We start from the raw sequence: 7,270 nt of genomic DNA, 5'->3' as shown, positions 1-7,270 counted from the left end.
TATATATATATAAAGGATATATAGAAATAAATATATAGGTATATAGACATATCTTTTTTACATTCTTTTTCATTATAGGATATTACAAGATATGGGATATAGTTCTCTATGCAGTACAGTGTTTGGTTGATTTTAAGACTTCTCTATTTGTCATACAAAGATGATGTAAGAGTGAAATTTGATAGCACCTTGAAAGTTCGTTAAAACTCATCTCTAGGCCACTTGTAACTGTATAAAACTTATTTTATTTTTAATGTAACATTGGCTTGAATGTCATGTAGGTCTGGAAAATATTAGTCTGTACACTTGGTTAATTGTTATTTATTGAAATTAATTCACATTCCTTTCCAAAGTTGTTTTTCTATTCTCTAAACTGTAGACCACAAGTCTCTCATGCCTGCCAATGTTGTACACAAAGACGTCTAATCTTTTGAGTCATGTGTTTTGTCTTGCCACAATTAAAAAAAAAATAGTGGTCTCTCTAACTCCATTTTTCATCTTTTTGACTTGCTTGAAACAGAGCTGCCATCCAAGCCAAGCCTAATGCATCGTCTGCGAGTTATTTGGAGGTAATCCCCTAATGAGATGACATAGAAGCTTGGAACTGGGTCAGTGCACGACCTTTAGTAAAACTGCATGTTACCACCGCCAAGTGTACAGAAACCACTTGGGGTGGGGGAAGGGGGGTGGGGGGAGGATGGTGGAATCTTTCCTGAGGGGGCTTCTAATTGTCCAATGTGGTTTTGAATCTTCTTTACTGCACTTAGCCCGCTCTTTACTTCTGCTTAAAACCTCTCCTCTTGGACTTTTTTCTTTTCTTTTGAAAAATTGGTTTATTAAGTGCTCAATCACTAGCACCTTTTATTTCCCTTTCTCTTAACTGCTTTGCTGTTTCCTCCTGTTAACCAGTGCGACTTTTACCAGTAAAGCAATGGATTACTAATATTTCCTGAAGTTGAATGTGGCAGTGGTTACTGGTTTGGTTTTCAGCCCAGAGACCACAATAAAGTCTATTTCCGTACATCCGACGTGTTGATTAATACATTGTAGAATTGGGCTCCAGATTTTTACAGCTCGGATAACTGATGAGAAGTCAGAGCTCGGGGCTGTATAATTAAGTTAGCTGGAAAATGAATGCAGAAATTGGCTTTGTGATTTGATTGGTTTAAAATCTATGAATATACTTACTTAATCTTTTTGAATTAAACTTAGTGCCAAAAAAATTATGTTAGCTTCATCTGTGCAATGTTGTATCTTCAGGGCAGTGTTCTTTTGCAGTCTTTGAAAGAAATAATGTGTATGCCAAATGCAATAACCACCAGAAACCCAGAAAGAAAAAGATTATTTTCTTGTTCATTGGTGAAATATGCTGGATTTTTTTTTTTTTTTTTGACTTTTTCTAGGGCTGCTCCCTTGGCACATGGAGGTTTCCAGGCTAGGGGTCGAATCGGAGCTGTAGCTGCAAACCCACTCCAGAGCCACAGCAACGCGGGATTCGAGCTTTGTCTGTGACCTACACCACAGCTCACGGCAACGCCGGATCCTTAACCCAGTGAGAAAGGCCAGGGATTGAACCCGCAACCTCATGGTTCCTAGTCAGATTTGTTAACCACTGAGCCACGACAGGAACTCCTGGATATTTTTTTTATACTTTTACTTTCTCAGCTGATCTTCTAATTAACTTTTGTGCCATAAATAATTATAGCTCTATGGCTATAGCTGAAAATATTAACGTCAGCTATTAGGATTAACTTGTCATCAGGGCCAGCAATATCAGGCAGTTTTTATGCACAGAAGTTATGCTAAACAAGAACAGTCATTTGATAGCCACAGCTATGCTTTATACGTATCTCCAGGGAAAATCACAGAGCACACCAGAGTGACTCGTCTCTTAAGAACTAGGATGAAGTCTATTTGAGTGCTGCACCTAATCACAAAATGAACCCAGGATAAAGCAGTAAGTAGATAAGCAAATTAGTGTAATGATTTCCTCACCTGGTCTTTTCCTCTCCCTCCCTCTCTCCGTCTTCATCTCAACCTGGTTTCTTTCTCTCTCCAGCCTGCACCTCCTCAGTGTTTAAACCACACTGACTTTCTATCTAAACCACCCTAATGATGCTGCATCATGTGTTTTCTCCTTTGCTTGACCGCTACTCTCTCAGTGCACAAGGTCCTGAAACTTGGATTGTAGGATCTTCTTTAAAATTAAACGTGTTGTTTAAATATTCTTTGTAAGTGAATCATGACCGACTCTCAAATGGCCATGAAAGAGTATGAAAGAATGCCATTTGCAGTAACATGGATGGACCTAGAGAGTATCATACTAAGTGAAGTAAGTCAGACAGAGAGAGAGACAAACATCATATCATGTCACTTCTACGTGCAATTTAAAAGGATACAAAAGAACTTATTTGCAGAACAGAAACGGGCTCACAGATTTTGAAAACAAACTTATGGTTACAAAAGGGAACTGGTGGGAGGGATGGACTAGGGTTTGGGATTGGCATATGCACACTGAGGTATATGGAATGATTGGCCTGCTGTATATTCCAGAGAACTTTACCCAGTATTCTGTGATAAACTGTGTGGGAAAAGAATCTGAGAGAGAATGGATGTTTGCACATGTGTAACCGAATCATTTTGTCATACAGCATAAATTGTCATAACATTGTAAATCAACTGTACTTCAATACAACTTAAAAAGGGAATTAAAAAAAAAAAACCCAGCTTGACTCTTGAATAAAAGGACAAATTTTAGGCAGGTGCCACCTAAATTATTCTGCCTCTTTCTTTTTGAAAATACTTAAGACCATTTACTTCCCTTCACCTTATCACATTTATCAGAATACAGATGTTTCTTGTCAGATTAATCTTTTTTTCAAAATAATGTTCAACTGGATATTATTGATGATATTATGTCCACTTTGTGCAGATTATTTCTATGAAAAAACGAAATAGATAATACAATTTTGAAAGATCATTTTTATAAACATAGAAAGTAAAGTCTAAGAATAAATTGGGGTGATAGTGAACAATCATGAAAATGTATTTGGTATGTATGTAAAATGCATTTTAAAGCAAGAAAGAGTTGAGGGCAGCTGGGATAAACTTAGAGACCTCGCAGCTAATAAACCCATGTTGCCATGAGGACAACTTTCACCCTGACTGAGGTGTGGTATTTTATTTTAATTTCAAGAGAAGATGATGTTAAGGGGAAAATCCCATATTTTCTGCTTTGAGTAGAGTCTTGGGAAGTGGGTGCACTTTGCCTGGAGACTGAGCAGCAGTAGGCAGCTCTGTTCTGGGGCGAGTTGGCGGTTTGAGATGCTGTAGATCTGTTGACTGTTTAAATTAGTTTTCTCTCTCTCTCTCTTTTTTCCTTTTAGGGCTGCACCCTCGGCATATGGAAGTTCCCAAGCTAGGGGTCGAATCAGAGCTGCAGCTGCTGGCCTACACCACAGCCACAGCAATGCCAGATCGAACCGCGTCTGCAACCTACACCACAGCTCAAGGCAACGCCGGTTCCGTAACCCACTGAGCGAGGCCAGGGATCGAACCCCAGTCCTCGTGAACACTAGTCAGGTCGGTCCCTTACTGCTGAGCCACAGCAGGAACTTCTAGTTCTCTTTCTACATGTGTGTGAGAAATAAATGCTGTACGTGAGAAAATAATTGTTTAATTGCAATGGCTTTTCCAAACACTCTGCATCACTTTGGAATGTTGTGGGTGGTGACGTCACTTCCCTTATTCTGTCTCCCTTCCATTCTATCCTTCAAATGTGTCGTGATAGTAAGTTTTAAAGGCAGTGCTTTGTGTTTTTACACAAGGGAGGGAAGGGGAATTTAAATAATCATGGTCTATCTTTATAATGAAATCTTTCTGACAATGAGAATGCTTTATATACATTGACAGATGGACTTAAGCTTTAAGGTATTTTGGAGGAGAGCCATGTTTTTAGATTTACCATGTCTTTAGGGACAAAAAACCTACAAATATCAATTTGTTTATAAATATGGATGAGATTGTCTGTAATATATATACTCTAGTGGTTAATAGTGATTGCCTGTGGGAAGAGATCGGAGTGAATAGGGCAGTAGAAGAGCAATGAATTTTTTTGTACCTTATTATACCTCTTTGATTTAGTGTCATGCAGGTGGATCGCCTTCTCAGACAAACAAACACAGACAATGCTGTCGGGCTGAGTGGGTGAGAGTTTTATAGGAGGATGTCAGTTAGATTTGACTCCAGACATGATCACTCAACCAGAAGTGTGACCTTAGATGGATTTTGTAACTTCTCTTGATCGGTTATCCCAGAAGAATTTTACAAAAGCTAAATGGTATGATGGAGTTAGAGGAACTTGAGGTCTATGACAACTGTAATAAATGTTGTGCTTTTAGGTCAAAGCTGCCATTAACATGAATGTGAGACCAGGAGAAGCCTTGGAGCACAGCCAGTGCTACAGAAAGGATGGAAGTTTGCTCTGTGCACAGGAGGGCAGCTCTCGGTCCATTCGGCACCTTCAGAAACGAGGCTCATTTCAAACCTCAGGAAAGCAGTGGGTGGTGGCTACTGTGTCAGAGCAAAAGTAGGACTGGATGGGGTGGCTCTGGGGAAAGGAGTAGGTGCACCAGAGGCAATGACTTGCCCCAGGTCGCACCCCTGGGGTGGAAGGGCCACGGTCCAGCCCGGGCAGTCACCGTCCTGAGCCTGCCTGGCATCTGGAAGGTGGAATAAACATGTGAACGAGAAGCTATTAAATTTGCGTGTCTTTTTTGTTTATTTTTGCCAGGGTGGAGAGATGTTAATGATTATTTTTCCTTCTTGAAAGAAGCGATGTTTTAAAAGGGAGACGTGGCATTCATGGAGTGGCTGGGCTTTTCTGTAACTCTTGGGACGTGATTAGTGAGCAGAAAGTCACTCGATTTCCCGTGGCATCTGTACCACACTCCTGTGCCCTGAAGCATAGATAAGACAACTGAAAAATGTGCAAATATACAAAGTAACCAGGATTCCAGATTTAAAATTCTGTTCTAAATTAAGTGCTATAACATCATTTAAGTACATACTATACTTGTTTACAATGACGATATTGCATCTCTTATTTAGAGAAAAGGACAAGGATAGGTAATATATTTTATAATCTTTTATCCTCAGTACTTAGCAGATACTCAATACCAGCTGAATGAATAAAAAGGTGATTTAAAAGTGAAAATGGAATTATGCTTCTTTCCTGGATAGGCAGCCGTTCTTTCCTGACTGTTAATAAACTATTGTGTCAGCCAGGAACATTTTTATTTCTTTCCTTCAAAGGTTCCCAAACAAGAAGGTGCAGGTGAGATGGAGAGCGATTGACATGTGGCCCCTTCAAGTTTCCCACCTCGAGCCTCTCAAAATCAATTCTAAGCCTCCACTTTAACTTTATATTTCCTGGAAAAGGGGAATGAATGTTTATGATAGTTAATTCTTTTGTGTCAGCCTGACTGGGCTAAATGCGGTCCTGAGAGACAATGGAAGATTATTTCTTGATGTGTCTGGTGGAGATGAGCATCTGAATTGTTAACTGAACGAAGTCACTAAGGCAGGCAGGCACCAGCCCTACACTGACTTTTTGCGTAGAACAAAACAGCGAGGAAGGGAGAATTTGCTCTCCACCTCAGTTGGTATATCCGTCTTCATTGCAAAAATGAATCCTGTTGGACTGTGAAGCTGGCTGAATGTCTGCCCTCAGACCTAGGCGATCCTGGTTCTTGGGCCTTCAGACTCAAACTAGGACTTACAGCCCTGGCCCCCGGACACTCTTGCCTTGGACTTGACTGAATTACATCGCTGGCTTTTATGGCTCTTCAGCCCACAGACGGCTGACCATGAGACGTCCTGGCCTCCAGAATTGTGTGGCTTAATTCCTACAACAACATCCTCATCTGTAGAAGGATGTGTGTCCCACTGCTTCTGTTTCTCTGGAGAACCCTGTCTGGTACCATATGCATCCAACTATCCTGACTCATTAGAATAAATTGAGTTCATCTCTTAAATATGTTGCAAATCATCTTGAAAGGCCCATTGAGTGCACAGGTGGATCCAGTGACATTGACGACAAAGATTCTGTTCATGACACCTGTCAAAGGGATGGACCAACAGAGGGAGCAACCCCCTTTCCACATCGTTTACGTGGAAACGTCCCAAACTCTAATCTTTGTAGTGTCCCTAGCTAAGAAGGAAATGACCAGTCTGTGTCTTACCATTGGTGAAATTTGGTCCAGGAGAAATAGTAGAATACCACTGAGTTATTGAAAAAGCTGCAGTTAGATATTTGTCTCTTTTGGTCTGAGCTTGGATGTATCAGCTACTAATCTGTATGCCTTTTGGACCAAAGGGGATGGTGCCCTGTATAAATAGATTATGCTCTCTCACTGAGGGTTTCGCTGCCATGGGAATTAATCTTTAATTTGTTCATTGCAAAAATGAACCCTGTTGGACTGTGAAGCTGGCTGAATGTCTGGCGTTAATAATACGTATCCTTTCAATTAGTCCTGAATTCATCACATTATCTCCAAACTAGTATTGATTAAGCGATTAAAGGCCCAGAAGGTAAGCAGAAAATTTTATTAGTTCCCTGGAGGTGTCCTGGTATTTTTTAAAGGAAAGATCCTTCATTGTGCATCAATATTTGAAATATTTTTAATGGAATTGCAGTACATTTTGTAACTTTATAAAATCATGTCTGGAGTTATTAATTTGTAATAAAGAGGAGATCCATCATGCTATCACATCTGGGCCTTTGGGTCAATATATCTCACGGGTGGTTTGCAGTGCACCTACACCCATATTTTTGAAAAAATATCATAGAGCTGAAAAGAAAAGCAAGACTTTTTCACACTGAAAATACAGAATGACAGACCCCTTAAAACTCTAAGGCTAGAATTAGACGGACATAATATTAATTAGGAGTCCAATAGACGTGTGTTGAGCAGCTCTCTCCCTGTCCATACTTCTGCCCAGGGTGACCTCTGGCTTTGCTTCTTGCTATAGGCCTCAAGAAGAAAAGGATGGGTGATAACTCTGTGCTTCCCCACATCACTCCCCAGGTTCGGAGATGTAAGGTCGATTAACCTTGAAAGCCGAGCCTGGCTTCCCTTTCCACATTCAGAGAAGGGAACCATCCTCTTCCGAAGACCCTCTGCCCACTGTTAATCTATAAACGAAGCCTGGGTGGCCCAGAAAACAGTGGATGATGAAAGGAAGCGGGGGTGGTATTTGCCCTGTGCCC

General features: G+C 40.6%; 1 long non-coding RNA gene across 1 annotated transcript; it reads left to right on the top strand.

Moving 5' to 3' along the window:
- Positions 1–509: 509 nt before the first annotated feature.
- On the top strand, positions 510–6,772 carry LOC106509919 (uncharacterized). The gene is made up of 2 exons (XR_014842619.1): positions 510–569; positions 1,857–6,772. It is a non-coding gene; the product is annotated as an uncharacterized LOC106509919 (long non-coding RNA).
- The last annotated feature ends 498 nt before the right edge of the window (positions 6,773–7,270 follow it).

Source organism: Sus scrofa, chromosome 3 (assembly GCF_054392235.1).
Source record: "Sus scrofa isolate SSC_HxYL_T2T_F1_AM1 chromosome 3, Sscrofa_HxYL_maternal_Yorkshire_Landrace_v2.0, whole genome shotgun sequence".
Taxonomy (NCBI): domain Eukaryota; kingdom Metazoa; phylum Chordata; class Mammalia; order Artiodactyla; family Suidae; genus Sus; species Sus scrofa.
Note: the sequence above shows the minus strand (reverse complement) of the source record. Positions and strands in the feature narration are given on the sequence as shown.